Here is a 23091-nt window from a genome sequence, read left to right as displayed (position 1 = left end):
GCCATCTGCAGTGCGGTTCCCAGCAGCACCCCCTCACGCCACGCACCAGGCAGCACACACAGACAGCAGCCAAATGGATGCTCGCTGCTGCTGCTGCAGTGCTGGCCTGTGACCTACATTGTACTGCAGCGTGATTCTGTGCAGGAGAGCGGCGGGCCCTACAGGCATCTGGGGCCCCATAGCAGCCTCATCCCCTGCACCTATGGTAGTTACGCCACTGGGCACTTTATTATGTGGCTTAACATATATAAGGGACACTACTATGTGGTGTAATATGTAATATAAATAAGATTGTGCTACTGTTTGGCGTAATTGGAATTGGAGGTACTATTGTGTGGCCACGCCCCTTCCTTGTGAGACAACATCCTTCTTTTTATCTGTGTTTATATTTGTGTGTTTACTCATTTTTGAATTCATTAAATATTTTATTATATACTATTCGTTATATCTCAGTCAGCTCTCCATTCATTTTCATTATTCTGCCCCCTCGAGAGCTGCTGTTTTCTCCTTCTTCTCTTGCACTTATAAAGGTATACACATTACCTCCACAGGAGCGAATGAGGGTTCAGTAATATAATCTATCTCCGTATTGGCGCATATAGCAGTCATTTTTTCTTGTTGGAACATCCTTGTTTTGCAGCGCACTGTACCTTTATGAGTTATTGGAGGGTGCAAAATTATAGTTTGCAGGTGGGTGCTGAACACTCTAGCACCGGCCTTGCTTGGCGGTAACAGGGGAATGGCTAAAAAGATGCATGGCGATAGTACGTATTTTGGAAGTGTCCAGGTGTGTTGAGGGCGTGTTGCTGAAAGCGGTTACATATAAAAATCATTCACATAGGAGGCCATACTCAGATGAGAAAGTGCACCTGCTACATGTGACATGTGCTTAGCATCAGCATGTAGCATGTTTCTGGCCTAGGTGCAATGGAGAATGATTGCTGCATAAGTGCCCTGTTATAGAGTGACCATATTATCCCTTTTACCTGGGACGCTCATGGATTACACAGGTTCTGTGGCTGATTAAAACCAGCTGAAATGTAGGCTTGACGTCAGCCATGTTGAATGTCTGACCTGACAGCCTACTTGTAATGTATAGAAGGAATAATGGCCCTCATTCCGAGTTGTTCGCTCGGAGATTTTCATCGCATCGCAGTGAGAATTCTCTTAGTGCGCATGCGCAATGTTCGCACTGCGACTGCGCCAAGTAACTTTACTATGAAGAAAGTAAGTTTACTCACGGCTTTTTCATCGCTCCGACGTTCGCATTGTGATTGACAGGAAATGGGTGTTACTGGGCGGATGCACGGCGTTTTAGGGGCGTGTGGCTGAAAACGCTACCGTTTCCGGGAAAAACGCAGGAGTGGCCGGGGAAACGGTGGGTGTGCCTGGGCGAACGCTGGGTGTGTTTATGACGTCTGCCAGGAACGAAAAGCACTGAACTGATCGCACAGGCAGAGTAAGTCTGAAGCTACTCAAAAACTGCTAACTCGTTTGTGATAGCAATATTGCGAATACATCGGTCGCACATTTAAGAAGCTAAGATTCACTCCCAGTAGGCGGCGGCTTAGCGTGTGTAACTCTGCTACATTCGCCTTGCGAGCGAACAACTCGGAATGAGGGCCCATATGTGTAGCCAGCTGTCACATAAAACTATAGAGGGCAGCATTGCTCACAAGTAGGATACATTCATCTTTACAGTTTATCCCCCTTGCTTTCTTTAACAAAACCATAGATGGGAGATATGGGCAGCTCTGCATGGTATTGCCTTATATTAGCTTATGATCACATATAACATTCATTTAGTGGAAGTTTACATTTATTTCTCATTAATGACAAGGTAAGTTGGCAAATAAATCTGCTGCTAGCAGGGGCGTTTTAAGAGAGGAGGAGGCCTGTGTGCAGCCTTCTGCTTCAGGGGCCCCCTCCTCTCTGACTGATGCACAGGTATTTTAATACTTACCTCTCCTGGGTCCCCCGGCGGTGCCATCCCTCTCCGCCTGCGCAACAGAGTCTGGCCATTTTCCCGAAGATTTTGCTAATACGCATGCGCGAAACTCCGGAAAAATGGCCACCGTGCCATCTTTCCGGAGTTTTCAGCAAGCGCAATAGAGTTTGTTCCCCCTAATGTTCAAACTCTATTAAGCTGCTGAGAAGGGATGGCTCCGATGGGGGACTCCAGAGAGGTAAGTATTAAACAAATGGGTGCAGTGTGTGCGGGGTGGGCCCCCCTGGACCCTGGGGGCCCGTGTGCCTCACACACACTGCACCCATTATAGATACGCCAATGGCTGCTAGTGCTGTTCTCAATCTACTTGTATGCACTGTCCCCAGAAATATACGAGATCTGTAATGATCAGACGCTAGAAATATATAATATGCATACTATGGGAAGTACCATCAGGATTGTAAGCTCATATTTAGCTCTGCAGCATTATTCATGCATACCTATGGGTATAGCTATGTACAACTACAGATAGCTACCCCATTCTTTCCAGTGTGGCCCATTCCATGAGACAATGGACTGTTCCCAATAATACTTCTGACATATATTTCCGGTATATTGCATGTGGCAATGCGATTTATCTGTGCTAGAAGTCTTTGAAAGATGAATTGAGTGTACACAATAAAATATAATCAGGATGAGATAGCGCTGTTTGGGGCTAATTCAGACCTGATCGTAGCCGTGCAAAATTTTGCACAACTACAATCAGCCACCCTGACATGTGGGGGCTAGTCTGCCCCGCATGTCTGGCCCTCACCCCCGCCACACGGGCGCGATAGCATTGCACGGCGGCGATGCTATTGCACCTGGCGAGTAAGTCCCTACCTGCGCAGCATTGCTGCGCTGGTAGGTAACTCTTTGCCGCGTCCCGGGTCGCAGCAGCAGCGTGTGACGTCACGTAGCCGCCACGGCCCACCCCGCACGGTCCGGGCACGCCTGCGATGCCCGGACCGTGCCTCCAAAATGGTGGCCAAATGCCACCGGCCCGCCCCCTCCCGCCCAGCGAATGCCTCGACCTGTCAATCAGGCAGAGGCGATCGCAGGGCTGAGATGCCGATCGCATCTCTGGCATGCACATGCGCACTGCGGCGCATGCGCAGTTCAGACCTGATCGCCCGCTGTGTGAAAACGCACAGCAGCAATCAGGTCTGAATTAGCCCCTTTGTCTCTACCAGACACAATATATTGTCTAGTGTGTACTCAACCTAAAATTTGCTGTAATCACATAACTTTACCAAAGATATTGATCACCTCTAACCTTTAATGCCTTCTTATATGCTCCTAAATGTACTTGGCTGGCATGACAACAACCATGATACATGACCTGCATGCAAGGGCGTAGCTACCATAGGTGCAGGCAGTGCAGCTGCTATGGAGCCCAGAGCTGAGAGGGGCCCACCTTCCCTGTCACAGTTACATCATACTTGCCTACCTGACCCTCTCCATGAGGGAGAAAATGCTCTATTCCTGGACTTTCCTGGTAATGTATGATTGCCATCACCTGTGGTGAAACACCTTTCTAATCAATTAACTAGCTCACCACAGGTGATGGCAATCATACATTACCAGGAAAGTCCAGGAACAGAGCATTTTCTCCCTCATGGAGAGGGTCAGGTAGGCAAGTATGAGTTACATGTGTTATATACATTTTTCACCATGGGTGGTACGTAGGGGTCCTTTCAAACTTTTTCCTTGGGGCCTGCAATATATCTAGGTATGCCCCTGGACTTGCTCATTGTACTGTGGTATAAAATGAACTGAGGGCATTTAAATGTTATATAATATGAACCGGGGAACTGTAATGAGGCACAATATGCACGGGGAGCACTAAATATCATAATGTAAATTGGTGGTACTGTGTGGCATAATGTGTACTGGCAGCTCTGAAATGTGACCTAGGGTCAACTTAAGCACTACTGCGATTCATAAAAGAAACTAGGGCACTACTATGGGGCATAAGATTAAATAAAGCTCTACTATTGTTCAGAAAATTAACTAGTGCACTATTATACGGCATAAAATTAACAACTGCTGAAGAGAAGTGTCTCTCTAGAAGCATTGGGATGGGGGCCCCATCAAAATGTTGCTATGAGACCCACAAAGTTCTGGCTACGCCCCTCCCTGCATGTGTTCCCTACATACTGCCTGCTTCTGAAAAAGCATTTCAACTCTCCAACTGTAAATGACCCATAAAGCAGCAGCAAAGTATGACCCACAATTTATATTCTATCAGCTAAATAATGTGCATAAGGTGCAGATGTCAAAGGAGGTTGTGCTTTGAACAGAGTTTATATGTTTTGCAAACCATATGCAGTTGTGACAGTGAAAAATAATTTATAATGGTCACAGAAAGAACAATGCAAATGTGGCCAATAAGCCTGTTCTTTAAGCCATAAGCCCACTAACCCGAGATGTTTTCGCATAGTTGTGACTGTGCATTAAAAATATGTTGCACTCTGCTGTTTTTTAGCATCTGAAATGACCCATCTACTAGTTGGCTGGTTGTAATGAAAATCTGGTAATGTATGGGAGAAAAGGACAATTGACCCTATGCTTCTAATCATTGGAAAACAGACTAAAATGGCAGTTATGACAAATGGGTAAAATCCATTTTATTGTCATTTTCTCCCATACATGACCATTTTTCATTCTGACCGGCCAACTAGTTGTATGGCTGGAAGGATACTCTTTAGTCTTATGCACACTTGCCTACTTCCCCGGAATGGCTAGGATGCTCCTGAAAATCAAGTGGCACTCCCGGCCACCCAGAAGAGTGGGCAAGTCTCCCGGAGCCGCCGCTACTCCCACCCAGATGCTCACTTGCTGAGTAAAATGGGTAGGCCATGCAGCCAATGATGAGATTAATTGTAGCCACACTTCCTGCTGTACAATGCCAGAATTGTATAGCGGGGGCGTAGCCTTGATGATATGAACGTGCATTCATTGCCCCTGCACCGTCACCATTGCAGCAACATGCCCCCGCACCAAACTCTTTGGCAAACCATGGCCCCCGCACCGCCCCCATCTGTGCCAAACTGGATGCCTTGTTCCAGATGGGGAAGCCAGAATGTCAACAACTGTGGCTTTATGGCCAACTTAACTTTCCCATCAACAAGTTTCATGCAATTTATCGCACATCCCCTGTAATTTAAAACAAATCTTTGGGCATAGATCCCCTGTAATCTATCACACATCCTTGAGCAGACAGCAGCCGTCAGTGCTGGAGAGCGATGTCCATTTTCTTGTAGCACACCTAAATCGTATTCTTCTCCCAGTGTTTCCTCCATGGAAGGTAAAGAGTGATGACAACACACTGTTGCATACACCCAGCCTGGTCTCAAGATGATTGTTGACTCTACAGGGAGTCAGCAAGATCATTGCAGGGAGTTTGCTAGTATGGTTCACGGTGGCTGTCTGTAGGGTCAGCATATTTGTAAACTAAATTTGAGTGTCAAAATGCATGTAACAAAACTTGTAAAATATACAGTATGTAGTTTAACAGCTTCAATAACTAAAGTTGCAAAATGTATATACTGCAGTTTTACAGCTTTTATAATTCTAGCTAAATGTAAGAAGAACAAAAGGTCATAGTATATTCTATTTATCTGAGGTCAGACTGAGCAGATACATTTGGATGAGGTTTGTACATAATAATTTGTGGTGAAAGCCTCAATAGGACAAACGCTGATGTGAATGATTACCTAGAATAACAACTGAGTACGCCCAAGATGATTGCTGCACCCTCTAGAATAATGTAAAGTGCTTTGAGTCCTACTGGGTGAAAGGTGCTATATACATAATGATGATAATAATAATAATAATAATAATAATAATAATAATTATTATTATTATTATTACGATTCACTTATGGAATGCCACACAACACATAAAAGTCAGTTTTGCGTGAAATATGCTTTTAAGTAAATGAAATATATATATTTTAGTATTACAATATTTTAATGGAGGTTTAGGGAGAAATGATTCAAACAGTGTCCTGAGACCACTGTCAGCACACAAGTTAAAGGGGTCATTTGTGTGCTATCACTGGGTGGGATGACCAGAGGAATGGTGACATAATTTGGGTGGGTGCTTGTGGAAGTAAAAAAAGCGTTAAATCAGATTTCTATAGCAGTGCATAGAATGAGCAGTCTTGCTGAAGATTACGGGTTGGAGGCAAGCATCGTTCTATGGGATTCTCTTTGTTTTATACATTAGTGGCTCTTTTCAGGCAGTCTTATTTCCCCTCTAATCCCCAAATCTAGCATCTTTAGGTGAAGGATCCCTCACACATTCACTGCTGCTGGAAACGGATTAACTACAATCCCTTTAACTGGTTCCTTTCTACACAAATCGACTTTCAACTCTTTTCCCTCTTAAAACCTATTTGGAATCTCCAGCCAGTGATTTACACATTAAATTAAAATCACAACAGTGCAGTCCCTTTGAGGTCAGGGAGGTGACAGCACACGCATTGTGTCACAGGGCACTGGTTAGGAAGAGAACATAAGAGATAGAAGTCGGGTGAGAGGAAAGAGGAAAGATAAATGACTTAGACAGTAATGAGACAGCTAAGACTATTGTGTGAGAGTGTTGGGACGTAGCTAAATACGTGGATAGATTGGCAGGTGGATTGGTGAGATATTAGTCATAGAAGAAAGTGCCCTCTTCCAGTCACTGAAACACAGTAATGCAGACACTCTGCTTATTATGGGACACTAGTCATTTTCCTAGTGCTCCACATGACTCACTGTCTCAGCTAAACCTGGAAGAGCTTGGAATGAGGCCTTTCAAATGTTTCATTGTGAATCTGTCCACCACAACGTTAGAGCATAGCATACTTGCCTACCTACCCCTCTCCATGAGGGAGAAAATGCTCTGTTCCTGGACTTTCCTGGTAATGTATGATTGCCATCACCTGTGGTGAGCTAGTTAATTGATAAGAAAGGTGTTTCACCACAGGTGATGGCAATCATACATTACCAGGAAAGTCCAGGAACAGAGCATTTTCTCCCTCATGGAGAGGGTCAGGTAGGCAAGTATACGTTAGAGGTGGCCTTGCAGTCCAAAAGGTTAAAGTAAGCCTGTAGCATAGTTGTCAGACTGAGAAGAACAAGTGCAGTTTATTATGGGAGAACACTATTGAAAAAGACTCTATAGGGCTACTTGGAATGTTATCATCGGGGCTAATTCAGTAAGGATAGCAAATTCTGCTAATCAGCAGAATTTGCTATCCTTTTGCTCGCATGCTGGGGCCGCCCATCAGAGGGCAAGGCCGCCCAGCATACTGAATGGCACCTCCCCACCTTCGACAAGCAGAAATTGCGATTGCTTCGCAATTTCTGCTTGTCAGCAGAAACTAAAGATGACTCCTGCCGACGCAGCTTAGCTGCGGCCGCAGGAGTCCCGGCGCCATTTGACCTGTCGCGGCAACTGCATGTGACGTCATGCAGCCGCCGCGACCACTCCCCTGATACGCCCCCGTTCGAGCTGCACCGCCCACCGTTTGGATCGCCCTGCCCCCAGAACGCTCAATCTCCTCCCTGGAAATGGAGCATTGCTGCCCCGCGACCGCCTCTGCCTGATTGACAGGCAGAGGTGATTGCATTTTCTGCAGCTCCCCCGCAGAAAGTGCGTGTGCATGCGCAGTACGAGCGCTGCGCATGCGCCCGCGGGCCCACCGCAAAAATTCCGGCTGGATCGCGATTTGCAATCGAACCTGAATTAGCTCCATCTTTCGATATATTGAGGAATTTGACCTGCAACTCAAAACTTTAGTGTGTAGGTGCAATATAAGGAAACCCTAGCTCATTACCAGCAAGATTCACCCTATTCTTCCCTGCTCCTGTTATCAACCAGAGCTAAGGCCCAGATTTATCAAGCCTTGGAGAGTGATAAATAGCACGGTGATAAAGGGGGTAATTCAGACCTGATCGTAGCAGCAATTTTGTTAGCAGTTGGGCAAAACCACGTGCACAGCAGGGGGGCAGATATAACATGTGCGGAGAGAGTTAGATTTGGGTGGGGTGTGTTCAAACTGAAATCTAAATTGCAGTGTAAAAATAAAGCAGCCAGTATTTACCCGGGTGTAGTACGGGTGACCGGCGGTCTCCTGACCGCCGGTCACCTTACCGACGCCGGGATCCCGGCAGCATACCGACGCTGGGATCCCGGCGGGGAAGGGCGAGTGCAGCAAGCCCCTTGCGGGCTCGCTGCGCTCGCCACGCTGCGCTCGCCACGCTGCGGGCTCGGTGGCGACCTGCGGTCGCCACGGGTTCTATCCCCACTCTATGGGTGTCGTGGACACCCACGAGTGGAAATAGTCCATGTTGGTCGGCATGCCGACCATCGGGATAGTGAGCCGTCGGGCTCACGGAGGAGGTCATGTGACTGTCGGTCAGCCGACCGGCGGTCACATGACTACCACCCTATTTACCCTGCACAGAAACAAAAAAACACAAAACAGTGTTTCCATTAATGAGCCTTTTTTTAACTTTTGTAATTAAGATTTGATGGACAACAATATGAATGGAGGAATGTAATAAGGTGTGAGAATCAGGAAGTGAGAGATTTTGTGAGAGTTCCCGGTTTTTAAAGTGGCAATCATTTGCATGGCAAAACCAAGTTGATTTTGCCATGGACATGATTGCCATTTAAAAAAAAAACAGGAGACCTCTCACAAAGTCTCACACTTCCTAACTCTTACATTCCCCCAAATATATAGATATGGTAAAAATGTTGCACATAGGGGCTGATGTAGAGGTGGCCACATTTTGCACCATGGGGGTAATTCCAAGTTGATCGCAGCAGGATTTTTTTTAGCAGTTGGGCAAAACCATGTGCACTGCAGGGGGGGGGCAGATATAACATGTGCACAGTGCCGTTTCTAGCGGCGGGCGAGCCGTGCAACCGCACGGGGCGCCCGCCGCGGCACTTTGTGTGTCCGTAATCTCCTCTCCTCCCTCTTCCCGAGCGCTCCTGCTCGGGGGGCGGAGTTTCGCGGAATGATGCATTTGCGTTGTGACGTCACGACGCAATCGCGTCATTCCGCGAAACTCTGCCCCCCGAGCAGGAGCGCTCGGGGAGAGGGAGGAGAGGAGATTAGCCTGGAAGAAGGAGGCGGCCGGCGCGAGGTACGTGAGGCGGCGGGACCCGAAGAGCGGGAAGATGTAAGTATTATCTCTATCTTTCTCTCTCTCCCCCTTCCTTCCCCCCCACTTGACACCTGCCTGCCGCACTGTGTAAAATGGGGATACCTGCCTGCCGCACTGTGTAAAATGGGGATACCTGCCTGCCGCAGTGTGTAAAATGGGGATACCTGCCTGCCGCAGTGTGTAAAATGGGGATACCTGCCTGCCGCACTGTGTAAAATGGGGATACCTGCCTGCCGCACTGTGTAAAATGGGGATATCTACCTGCCGCACTGTGTAAAATGGGGATACCTGCCTGCCACACTGTGTAAAATGGAGATATCTGCCTGCCGTACTGTGTAAAATGGTGATACCTGCCTGCCGCACTGTGTAAAATGGAGATATCTGCCTGCCGCACTGTGTAAAATGGGGACACCTGCCTGCCGTACTGTGTAAAATGGGGGCACGTGCCTGCCGCGCTGTATAAAATGGGGATACCTGCCTGCCGCACTGTGTAAAATGGGGATACCTGCCTGCCGCACTTTGTAAAATGGGGCACCTGCCTGCGTACTGTGTAAAATAGGGATATCTGCCTGCCGTACTGTTTAAAATGGGGATACCTGCCTGCCGCACTGTGTAAAATGGGGGCACCTGCCTGCGTACTGTGTAAAATGGGGATATCTGCCTGCCGCACAGTGTAAAATGGGGACACCTGCCTGCCGCGCTGTGTAAAATGGGGACACCTGCCTGCCGCGCTGTGTAAAATGGGGACACTTGCCTGCTGTAATGTGTAAAATGGGGACTCTTTTTATTTTTATTCTTTTCCCCCTGTGGTGGACGTGATGATATCAGACGAGGCCACGCCCACTTTAATGAGACCACACCCATTTTAAACAGGCCACACACCCTTGTCGGGAGCGCACGCGCCTCCGGCGCGCGCATGCTTTTTCTTTTTATAGCTATATGGGGGGGGGGGGGGGGGGGGCGCATTTTGAAATCTCGCACTGGGAGCCAAATTGTCTAGAAACAGCCCTGCATGTGCAGAGGGGTTAGATTTGGGTGGGTTATTTTATTTCTGTGCAGGGTAAATACTGGCTGCTTTATTTTTACACTGCAATTTAGATTTCAGTTTGAATACACCCCACCCAAATCTATCTCTCCCTGCACATGTTATATCTGTTTCCCCTGCAGTGCACATGGTTTAGCCCAACTGCTAACATATTTGCTGCTGCGATCAACTCAGAATTAGGCCCCAAATACGCAGTAATAAAATCCATCTGGAAAATAGAGGCATTATGCTCACCTTGCAGAGCTGGACACGTCTCAAGCTGCATCCAGCTCTGCACTGGTGGCATACAGTATGCACCAGTTTAGCCAGGAGAAATCAGTAGTATCCTCACCATGTTAGCACCAGGAGATGTTGCTTGTCAGTGTTAGCAATACATACTAAGTTTTCAGTATCCCCTTAATGCATCATTTAGTCTGTGTATGATTGATGTTATTAATCAAGGAGTGGTAAGCATAAAGTGCAACCTTCTGCTTATAGACGGATGGGTAAGAATATTTTGTATCCGGTCAGAAGGTCGACAGTAACCATATCACCATTCATAATGTCAACACCACAGGGTCACCATGGGTTCATAGCCATGAATGTCAACATACTGCATTACAACTTTCGACCATGTCAACACACGGTGGGTGTCAACATGATATCTGTCAACCAATCACTCACAACCCATGCAAAAAGGTACATTTGCACCCAAACATTTGCCTACATCAAACTTTCTATCAGCCCCATATTATCAAGTAATATTTGTACGGAGAGTTTTTTTGATTCTGTAAATATATATATATATATATATATATATATATACATATATATATATATATATATATAGAGAGAGAGAGAGAGAGAGAAAAGATTTCCCCAGGGAGCTTATCGTCCTTTGATATATACAAGTTTACTGATACAATCTTAAAATTGAAGTTTTATTGTTATTTAAAACATACAATTGGTAAAAGCTGTTTGACAATTTGCCCAAGTTGACAATAAAATGTATTTGTACAGAAAATAGTTGTGTTGATATTAATCCATTTCAGTCAAAAAACAGTAAATGTTCTTTCTTGAAGCAATGACAGAGACCCTGTCCTAACCCAACGCGTTTCGTCCTACAGACTTCATCAGGGGTATAGTATGGTCTAGACAATACAAAAATATACCATAAACATCTTTTCATTGTATGTTACAAAATTTGTTCATACCACTTTAGGGAGTACATTAAATACATACCAAAGGATCAAAATTTGGACAAATATCTTTAGTGTCTTCAAAGGCAATTTAATAATTTTAAAATTGGTATTGGACCAGATTTCACCGTACGGAATATCTGTAAAATCATAACATATGTCATAAAGACTGTACAACAGACTATGATATATGAAGAGGAATAAGAGAAGGAGGAATGGTTTCAAAAAAGAGAGAAAGAGAGGAAAAAGATGGCCAAAATGGATTTTCACAGACTGATTTCCAGTCTGACTACTTTTCATGAATATATGTAAAGTCTAAAGATAGTATAGTCTAGTAACTTATTATGTTTTTAGAGTATTGGGATGTATCAATTGAATTTATACTCACACACTTGATACCTTACGACAGAAATACAAATATTGTGCAATAAAAAGATGGAGTATTCACCCTAGTCTTAGTGTTTATATGGCCAATATAAGGCCAATAGATTTACAAATTTATACAATAAAGAGATGGTATATTTACCCTAGTCTTAGTGTTGATATGGCCAATATAAGGCCAATATATTCACATAAATAGGTAATGTTACCATTGATGTTTAATGCTATTTCTTTCATATTTGTATGAAATATCATACATACCGATTGGAATTAGATATGATCCATTTGGAGATTATCCACTAAGTAAGGCCTGGTTCAGAAAATTAATTTCAAACCTACAACAAAGAAAAAAATATACGATTAAGCAGGAAGTAAGAAGCTATTATTGAAACGCATGACGTATTCCCCTAGCAGGAAGTGATAAGTCACCAGTGGAACGCATGACGCATCAGGCATCATGAAGGTGTCAGGAGGCGCGGCATAGCAGCACTATAATCGTTACCATGGCGAGCGGAGGAGGTGCGCCATGATGACGCTAGTAGCAGTCCCGGTTGGCATAGAAACACAAGGGGACGGAGGTGCGCCATGGAGGATCATGGGTAGGAGTTACCTAGGCAACATTTGTACAAATAGGAAGTAGATGAGTCTGGTGGAACGCATACCAGTGCACCTTGGAGTGCAATTATTCAATCATCCATCTATTTTTGGACAGTTGCAATTGCGTCCACTTTTTATATGCATAATAGGGTTAATTATGTAACATATATAATAAATCCAACTAGATATGTCCATACCAAAAGGCAAAAAATAGGTATAAAACATAACTTAGTTAATTACTATTCAGGAAGTGACATAGTACACCATGAGGTTTAAAAAGCCAGTGATTTTAGCCTGTAGTTTATACAGCAGCTCAGAGTGTTACTAACTGGAGAGAGGTAAGCATGTCAACTTTAGGGTTCCCCATGCCTTTTTTGACATGTTATAATTATATGGGTTTCTATGCCTTTTTTTGATATGTTACTGAATGTATCACTTTTTCAGTGTAAATTACACTGTTGTGTTACAGAATTAATTTGTTGAAAGCAATAGAAATTATGATTTTTATACATATTGAGGTATAAATGACTACCTCCTATCCCTATACTAATTCAATACTCACCATCATGTATGAAAAAATATGACATTATAGTCTGCGCATTTCTCTGTCTAATCGACAGGTATTGTTACAGCCATTTTGCTGTTTGGATCGAGAGTTGTACAGATTGGTTAAATTTAGGGATTATTCTAAAGAAGGTACTCCCCCCTTTTCCTGATTTTTCTGAATTTTATCCCTATGGGTACACTGAATAGCCATCAATCTATCAGTAGCATACTATATATACATATTTTGTTTAACCACAGGCACTATCGCAAGAGTTTAGCCCTATTCAAACTCCGCTTGGTTGTAATCCAGTAATTAGCTGCTCCATGCGCTTGATTTTACCAATATGGTATGTATGACCAATTTAATAGGGATTATTAGACAAGATGAAAAAGTGTTCATACCCTATAGCACCACAGATTTTTTCTTTGTTGTAGGTTTGAAATTAATTTTCTGAACCAGGCCTTACTTAGTGGATAATCACCAAATGGATCATATCTAATTCCAATCGGTATGTATGATATTTCATACAAATATGAAAGAAATAGCATTAAACATCAATGGTAACATTACCTATTTATGTGAATATATTGGCCTTATATTGGCCATATCAACACTAAGACTAGGGTAAATATACCATCTCTTTATTGTATAAATTTGTAAATCTATTGGCCTTATATTGGCCATATAAACACTAAGACTAGGGTGAATACTCCATCTTTTTATTGCACAATATTTGTATTTCTGTCGTAAGGTATCAAGTGTGTGAGTATAAATTCAATTGATACATCCCAATACTCTAAAAACATAATAAGTTACTAGACTATACTATCTTTAGACTTTACATATATTCATGAAAAGTAGTCAGACTGGAAATCAGTCTGTGAAAATCCATTTTGGCCATCTTTTTCCTCTCTCTCTTTTTTTGAAACCATTCCTCCTTCTCTTATTCCTCTTCATATATCATAGTCTGTTGTACAGTCTTTATGACATATGTTATAATTTTACAGATATTCCGTACGGTGAAATCTGGTCCAATACCAATTTTAAAATTATTAAATTGTCTTTGAAGACACAAAAGATATTTGTCCAAATTTTGATCCTTTGGTATGTATTTAATGTACTCCCTAAAGTGGTATGAACAAATTTTGTAACATACAATGAAAAGATGTTTATGGTATATTTTTGTATTGTCTAGACCATACTATACCCCTGATGAAGTCTGTAGGACGAAACGCGTTGGGTTAGGACAGGGTCTCTGTCATTGCTTCAAGAAAGAACATTTACTGTTTTTTGACTGAAATGGATTAATATCAACACAACTATTTTCTGTACAAATACATTTTATTGTCAACTTGGGCAAATTGTCAAACAGCTTTTACCAATTGTATGTTTTAAATAACAATAAAACTTCAATTTTAAGATTGTATCAGTAAACTTGTATATATCAATGGACGATAAGCTCCCTGGGGAAATCTTTTCTCTATTTCTTCCAATATCATATCCCATCTAACAGGGGGTATCTTTCCCTAAGGTGTAGCTCCCCATATCATATAGCGCGAGAAAGGTCTTATCCCTTTTTAGAGATATATATATATATATATATATATATATATATAAATGGACGTGTGTGTGTGTATGTTCCAGCATAACTCTGGAATGCCTGGAGCAATTTACACCAAACTTGGTACACATATGACTTCCAATCTGAAAAAGAAATACTGTGGGGGTAAAACACCCCTAACACCCCTAGGGGTGGGGGTGGGAAGGGGGTGACATGTAAAAATCCATCGTTTTCGGGCATAACTCTGGAATGCCTGGAGCAATCTACACCAAACTTGGTACCCATATGACATACAATCTGGATAAAAATACTGTGGGTGTAAGACACCCATAGAACCACTAGAGGTGGGGGAGGGAAGGGGGTGACATGTAAAAATCCATAGTTTTCGGCATAACTCTGGAATGCCTGGAGCAATTTACTCAGAGGCACACGTGGGTAGGGGCAGAGGCACCCGCGTGTAAGGGTAGAGGCACCCAAGGGTAGGGGCAGAGGCACACATGGGTAGGGGCAGTGGCACCCACAGGTAGGGGCAGAGGCATACATGGGTGGGGCAGAGGTATCCACGTGTAAGGGCAGAGGTACCCTGCGGATAGGGTCATGGGCACACACGGGTAGGGGCAGAGACACCCACAGGTAGGGGCAGTACGGATGGTGTAATGGTTAGTATTACTGCCTCATAGCAATGAGGTCATGGGTTTGATTCCCACCATGGCCCTAAATGTGTGGAGTTTGTATATTCTCCCTGTACTTGCGTGGGTTTCCTCCGGGTACTCCAGTTTTCTCCCACAATCCAAGAATATACTGGTTGGTTATTTGGCTTCCAACAAATTAACCCTAGCATGAATGTGTGTGTACATGTGGTAGGGAATGTAGATTGTAAGCTCCACTGAGGCAGGGACCGATGTGAATGGCCAAATATTCTCTGTAAAGCACTGCAGAATATGTGTGCGCTATATAAATAACTGGCAATAAATAAATAAATAAATGGAGGCACACACGGGTGTGGCAGAGGCACCCACAGCTAAGGATAGAGGCATATACGGGTAGGGGCAGAGGCTCACATGGGTAGGGGCATAGGCATACAGGTAGGAGCAGAGGCACCTTCTGGTAAGGGCAGATGCACACACGGGTAGAGGTAGAAGCACACACGGGTGGGGACAGAGGCATACTTTAGTGTCGAAGTTAAGCAAGGAGACCTAGGGCCCTTTGACAAAGAGTCAGCCTGCAAATCTAACATATTTAACATACAGGGGGTGGAGCTTGGACTGTCCCAGCATTTACAGCACTGAGCAGGGCAGCATCAGAGGCGGGATGGGACAGAGAAGGAGGCGGATTATTCTCCTCAGCACCAGTATTTTGACAGCATCAATCCAGGGAAGCCCAGAGGTGTGGCCTGACAAAGATTGGCACTATTCTTTAAATTCCATAGCAAAGGGCCACGTATTCAGCTAGTTGATAATAAATCAGAATCTTTATCAACCTCTCTTTGAGTTAGGCCGAAACCACATTGAGTCATCCAGTGTATTGTGAGCTGTTGGTTGAATTAGTCTTTATTGAATACCACAAAGTGATTTATATCTTTTTGAATGTCATTTTCTTGATTATCTTGATTGTATGAACCAAATACTGTAACCTTCTTTCTACCCAGCATTCATTGTGGTAAAATAAGGAATACTCTCCATGGAGATTGCTGTTAAATGACCTTCCTGTTTATGTATCAATCTGTCCTACCTCTCTGAAGCACTCAGCTGTGATACCTATCTCTAACCACATAAACACCTGCCAGCTCTGTGATGTCACACAATACTCCTTTAATCTGTCCTCTCCTATCATCTCTCACGCTACAAACACTAGCTCCTGCAACCCCAATCAACTAATAGTAGGCAGTAGGCCAGGGGCACATTAACACCCAGGGGACTGTGTGCAATCTCCCCCCCCCCCCCTCCCCCCCTTCTCCATGTACTTTCTTCAACCGGTACCATTTTGCCAGTGACATTTGGGAAGATGGAACATGCACAGAAGAAAGCAAAGGCTCTATCACAGTGCCATGTTTCTTAAGAAAGCGCTGGAAAGATGGCTCTGCAGCACAGTAAACAGGGATAAGGAACCAATTACAGCACCAGTGGTGATCAGTGAGGTATGCTGCTCTGGGTGCAAGGTGTGTACTGTGGAATCTTCCTGTATCTAGGGACCGATGTGCGCACTGCGCAGCACACCCTCAACTCATTATTAATGCATCTATATAGCAGGCAGCATTATATAGTGCAGGTTAGGTGCAAATTACAGGTTAGGTACACATTTGTTTTTTCAAAATCAAAATCCACAATAAATCACGTCATGATGTTCCATTGATGGAGGCATGGGTCGGCTGTGGATGGCCCTTGGTGCAGAAGTGCTTTTGTCCACACTGAATACTGTAGCAAAAAGTGCATTAATTAAACCGCATGACAAAAATGGGTGTCTGAGCCCTCTGTACTGTTTAATGTTCTGAATGCCTTGTCTCCAAAATTACTTTAATAAGTTCCTACTTGTACAACAATCTGGGGGCATGCCCGACTGGCCATTACTTAAAGCACCTTGAAAGGCATTGAACATAAATATGGGGCCAGATTAACAACGGGGCATGTGTAGCTGCAGAACCAGACCCCCCCATGAAAATAGGCCCACAGGATTGGCTGCAGTTTGCTACCCATACAGTGCAGTGTGACCAGCATTAAGAATCTCATGAGTTTGATCACACCCAACCCAAATCTAACTCTCTCTGCACATGTTACATCTGCCCCACCTGCAATGCAACATGGTTTTGCCTAATTGCTAACTTTTTTTGTTTGCTAACAACTCTTAATGGGAGCTCGACCGCCGGCTTACCGACAGTGTGGTGAGCGCAAATGAGCCCCTTGCGGGCTCGCTGCGCTCGCCACGCTATGGGCACGGTGGTGCGCTACGCGCGCCACGCTATTTTATACTCCCTCCAGGGGGGTCGTGGACCCCCACGAGGGAGAATAAGTGTCGGTATGCCGGCTGTCGGGATTCCGGTGCCGGTATACTGTGTGCCGGGATCCCGTCAGTCGGCATACTGAAGACCACCCCTCTGAATAACCCCCATAGTGCAGAGATGTAGTGTGGCCAGGCAGTGCAGGAATATGGGGCCTAATTCAGACCTGATCGTAGCAGCAAATCTATTAAACTGAAATCTAAATTGTATTGTAAAAATAAAGCAGCCTGTATTTACCCTGCACAGAAACAATGTAACCCACCCAAATCTAACTCTCTCTGCACATGTTATATCTGCCCCCCTGCAGTGCACATGGGAGGTAATTCCGAGTTGATAGCTCGCTGCCTATTTTCGCAGCGATCAGGTGAAAAAACGGCATTTATGCTCATGCGTATGGCCCGCAATACGCACGCTCGATGTACGGGTACAAAGCTCTTTGTGGTTGTGCTCAGGTTCTAGCGAAGTTTTCAGTCACACTGATGGGCGCAAGAAGATTGACAGGAAGGGGGCGTTTCTGGGAGTCAACTGACCGTTTTCAGGGAGTGTTTGCAAAAACGCAGGCGTGTCTGAAAAAACGCAGGCGTGGCTGGGCGTTCCCCCTGCCCCCCCAAAAAACAAAACAAAAAACCCCCGAAATCTATAAAAGCATGATCTTCTATAGATATACAAACTGGTTAATTGATATGAAACGGCTTTCAGAATGGAATACAAAACCCCCCAAAACATTTGATGTTTCCTGGGGCTTTTATTTATTTATTTTTTTACTATTTAAGCCAGGGATGTAAATGTACATGTTATGCCACACAGTAGTAGTACCCCATATACACATTATGTCAATAGCAGTAATACCCATTATAAACATCATGCCACACGGTAGTAGTACTCCATACACACATTATGCTACACAGTATACGGTCTCTAGGTCGACCACACTTAGGTCGACAGTCATAAGGTCGACCAATATTGGTCGACATGCATTAGGTCAACATGGTTTCTAGGTTGACACGGTCACTAGGTCGACATGACAAAAGGTCGACATGAGTTTAAAAATAATTTTTTTTTTTTTACTTTTTCATACTTTACGATCCACGTGGACTACAATTGGGAACGGCATGCAAGGGGTCACCCTGCACTAATTTGTGTTCCTGGTCATTCTATGAAGAAATCGACACCAACCCCCCAAAAAAAAACTCATGTCGACCTTTTTTCATGTCGACCTAATGCTTGTGTTGACAAATTTTGGGTGTCGACTTTAGTCTCTGTTGACTAATAATGGTCGACCTAGACACTGTCGACCTAAGTGTAGTCGACCCTATGAACCACACCCATACCACACATTAGGGCACAAATACACATTATTTTTCGGGATCCAACCAGCAAGCTGCTCCTGCTCCCACACCGTCAGCATCCAGCTCCTGTGGTTGAAGGGACACAGAGACAAAGAGTTATAGAAGGGACACATAGACAGAGTGTGACAGCAGGGACCCAGAGTGAGAGAGAGAGAGAGAGAGTGGCAGCAGGGACCCAGAGAGAGCGAGAGAGAGAGAGGCAGTAGAGACCCAGAGAGAGAGAGAGAGTGACAGCAGGGACCCAGACACACAGAGAGAGAGTGGCAGCAGGGACCCAGATACAGAGAGGGTGGCAGCAGGGACCCAGACACAGAGAGAGTGGCAGCAGGGACCCAGATACAGAGCAAGTGGAAGCAGGGAGACAGAGTAGCAGCAGGGACCCAGACACAAAGAGGGTGGCAGCAGGGACCCAGACACAAAGAGTGCCAGCAGGGAGACAGAGAGAGTGACAGCAGGGGCATAGAGACAGAAAGAGTGGCAGCAGGGACACAGAGAGAGTGACAGCAGGGACACAGAGACAAAGAGAGTGACAGCAGTGACATAGCAGCAGGTATACAGAGTAGCGTCAGGGACAGAGAGAGGCAGCAGGAACATACCGTAGGAACAGAGGCACCGGAGACGTAGGGACACAGAGAGACAACAAGGACATAGGGACAGAGAGAGGGGGAAAGGCAGCAGGGACGAAGGGACAGACAGAGACACCAGGGATGTAGGGGCAGAGAGAGGCAACAGGGACAGAGAGAAAGAGGTAGCAGGAATGTAGGGACAGAGGTAGAGAGAGAGGTAGAGATGTAGGGACAGAGGTAGAGAGAGAGGTAGCAGGGATGTAGGGACAGAGAGAGATGCAGCAGGGACAGAGAGACAGAGAGAGAGAGGCAGCAGGGACGTAGGGACAGAGAGAGAGGCAGCAGGGACATAGGGACAGAAAGAGAGAGGCAGCAGGGACGTAGGGACAGAGAGAGAGTGAGGCAGCAGGAATGTCGGGACAGAGAGAGGCAGCAGGGAAGTATTGACAGAAGTTGCGGGGATGTAGGGACACAGAGGCAGCAGGAACATACAGTAGGAAGAGAGACAGCATGAACATACAGTAGGGACAGAGAGAGAGGTAACTATTAGTGGTGACAATGGGTGTGGGGTGAGAGACTGTGCGTAATAAGGGGGGTAGCGGGTGTGGGGTGACAGGCTGTGATTGAGAAGGGGGTAGCTGGTGTGGGGCGATAGCCTGTGATTGAGAAGGGGGAGTAGCAGATGTGGGATGACAGGCTGTGAGTGGGGGTAGCGGGAATGGGGTGACAGGCTCTGAGTCGGGTCAATGGGAGTGGGGCGACAGTCTGTGAGGGAGAAGGCGGAGTAGCGGGTTTGGAGTGACAGGCTGTAAGTGGGGGTAGTGGGGTGACAGGCTGTGAGTGGGGTCAGTGGGAGTGTCGTGACAGCCTGTGGGGTGACCAGGAACAGAGCAGAGGACATGGGTGGGAAAGGAAGAGCAGAGAAAAAATACATAAAAAAATCCGGATAAAAAATATACTCACCTGAAATCTAAGGCTTCTTTGACTGGATCGCTCGCCTCTGCCAGGAACAGGCAGCTGTCAGCAGTCGCCAGACTGTGTGGTGACCTCCGTTCTCCGACGTGTGTCCGCAGCTCTACCGAAGTTCTTCCCCTGACACAGCTTTGCACGTGGGTGACGTCATCACAAGGGGCGGCTTTAATTAATTAGAAGACATGGGGAGGAAGAGCTGCTGGGGAGTCTATAGGTCTTGCCGGTCCGTGGGGCACACTCAGGGCGGGTGAATCCTGACTGGGTGAACATAGCCGATAGGAGATGGGTGGTCCGGTGCACAGTCCCTGGCCAGTGGCGTCTCCATATGCCGGACCTGACATGGCGCCCAGGACACATGCGCTGCTTGCCCCACCCTAATTACGCCTGGTGGGGATAGAGAGAGAGACAGACAGCAGGTATAGAGGGAGACAGCAGGGATATAGAGTGGCTGACAGGGACAGACAGACAGCAGGGACAGAGAGAGTGGTAGTGGGGACAGAGAGAGAAAGAGCAGGGTCAGAGAGAGAGAGATAGACAGTACGTACAATGTCACATTACCATATTGCTGTATGGAATTACGATTCCACTCTGCTGGAGTCTCCCAGTCAGTGCAGCCGTGCATGGGGGATGCTGTAGATGAGAGGGAGTTGGGACACGCGGCAGCTTACATCCGCAGCTGTGTGAGGAGGTGGAGCCAACAATGAGGAGAGCATAGGGCAGTGTGTTGTGTGGTGTGACCCGGCAGATGCTGCTGCACGTCAAATCAGCACACATCCACCGGCCATGGCAACTCACCCACACATGTGGAGATGTCACACCCGCAGGACCGCTGCCCCTCCCCTCCCACCGGGACCCGCAGCGGCGTAAACTGCTGATTTACATGCAGACATGTAAATAAAAGAAAAAAAATACACACACATGGTGCAGAGCCTCCGGGGTCCGGACATCCCGCCCATCCGTGATGCTCTGTGGGCTACTTCCCCATCCCCGCCCTTACATACTCCTATTGGCCTGGCCAAGAAATTGGGTGATGCTACCCAGTCCCACACTCCCTGCCCACCCATGGATGATAGAGAATACAGATCGGAGGCGGAGCAGTGGGAGGCTCTTCATTCAGGAAACACCCTTGAAATGTCCAGCGCAGACACTGCACAGGGTACACTGACCTGGCCGTCTGCGCCCCCCTCTGTCAGACCTGTCACGGCGCCCAGGGCAAGCACCCTGCTCGCCCTGCCCTAGGTACGCCTCTGGTGCAGAGATGTAGTGTGGGGAGGCAGTGCAGGGATATAGTGAGTGATGCAAGAAGAAATATTTTCTTAATGGTACGGAGTGTGCAAAGAAATGGGCGTGGTCACGGATCATGAGAGGGCATGACCACATAACACTGGGGGGGAGTGGCTACATTACACTAGGTGTGTGGCCACATAACATAGTCCCTTTTCTTTGCACTCTGGAGGTAAGGCTAGAAATATATAGTAATGCCTCCAGTATAATAAAAGTATATAGTAATAACCACAGTACAATAAAAATATATAGTAATAACCAGGGCTTAAAGTGGTCCTGGAGAGGTGGGGGAACTCATCACCCGCGCGCCAAAGGCGCACGCTGCAAAACAGGGGGTGTGACCTCACTAGGAATGGGCGCGGCCGCACAATAGTACCAATTTAAAATAACGTCTCACAGTAGCACAATCTAATTCACATTGCCCCACATATTAGTGCCTTTTACACGCACAATGCCCACAGTAGTAGTAGTGCCCCACTGAATCTATAGGTATTTTTATAATGTGTTTAAGTTTAGAAATGCGCAATGTATCAGGATATGTACAACCTTTGCTCACCTCTATGTCTTCCATGTGTCCATTCTGCTTTCTTGTTTCCTTTGCCGCTCTCCTTGTGTCCATATCTTCATCCTAGACAACCCGTATTCCCTATACATCTTTATGTCTGATCACCTGAATCTTTCTTTCCTTTACTTACCCCTTACACCTCTCACTCCCTGCTACCCTTTCCGCCACTGCTTCTATCTCACCCCTGTGCCTCTCACTCTCCCATCTCTCCCCGAGCCTCTCACTCTATGCTCCTCTCATTCCCCATCTCAGCCCCAGCTTCTTCTACTCTCCCATCTCACCCCCCCCACCCCAATCTCACCCCCTGCTCCTCTCATCATCCCCTGCCGTCTCACTCCCTGCTCCTCTCATCATCCCCTGCCGTCTCACTCCCTGCTCCTCTCATTAGCCCCTGCTGTCTCACTCCCTGCTCTTCTCATCATCCCCTGCCGTCTCACTCCCTGCTCCTCTCATCATCCCCTGCCATCTCACTCCTGCTCCTCTCATCATCCCCTGCCGTCTCACTCCCTGCTCCTCTCATCATCCCCTGCCGTCTCACTCCCTGCTCCTCTCATTAGCCCCTGCTGTCTCACTCCCTGCTCCTCTCATTAGCCCCTGCTGTCTCACTCCCTGCTCCTCTCATTAGCCCCGCCGTCTCACACCCTACTCCTCTCATTATCCCCTGCCGTCTCATTCCCTGCTCCTCTCATTATTTTCTGCTATCTCACTCCTGCTCCTTTCATCATCCCCCCACCTATTTCACCCCCTGCTCCTCTAATCATCCCCACACCTATCTCACCCCCTGCTCCTCTAATCATCCCCACACCTATCTCACCCCCTGCTCCTCTAATCATCCCCACACCTATCTCACCCCCTGCTCCTCTAATCATCCCCACACCTATCTCACCCCCTGCTC

This window comes from Pseudophryne corroboree, chromosome 2 (assembly GCF_028390025.1).
Source record: "Pseudophryne corroboree isolate aPseCor3 chromosome 2, aPseCor3.hap2, whole genome shotgun sequence".
NCBI lineage: Eukaryota > Metazoa > Chordata > Amphibia > Anura > Myobatrachidae > Pseudophryne > Pseudophryne corroboree.
This window is presented reverse-complemented; position numbering follows the sequence as displayed.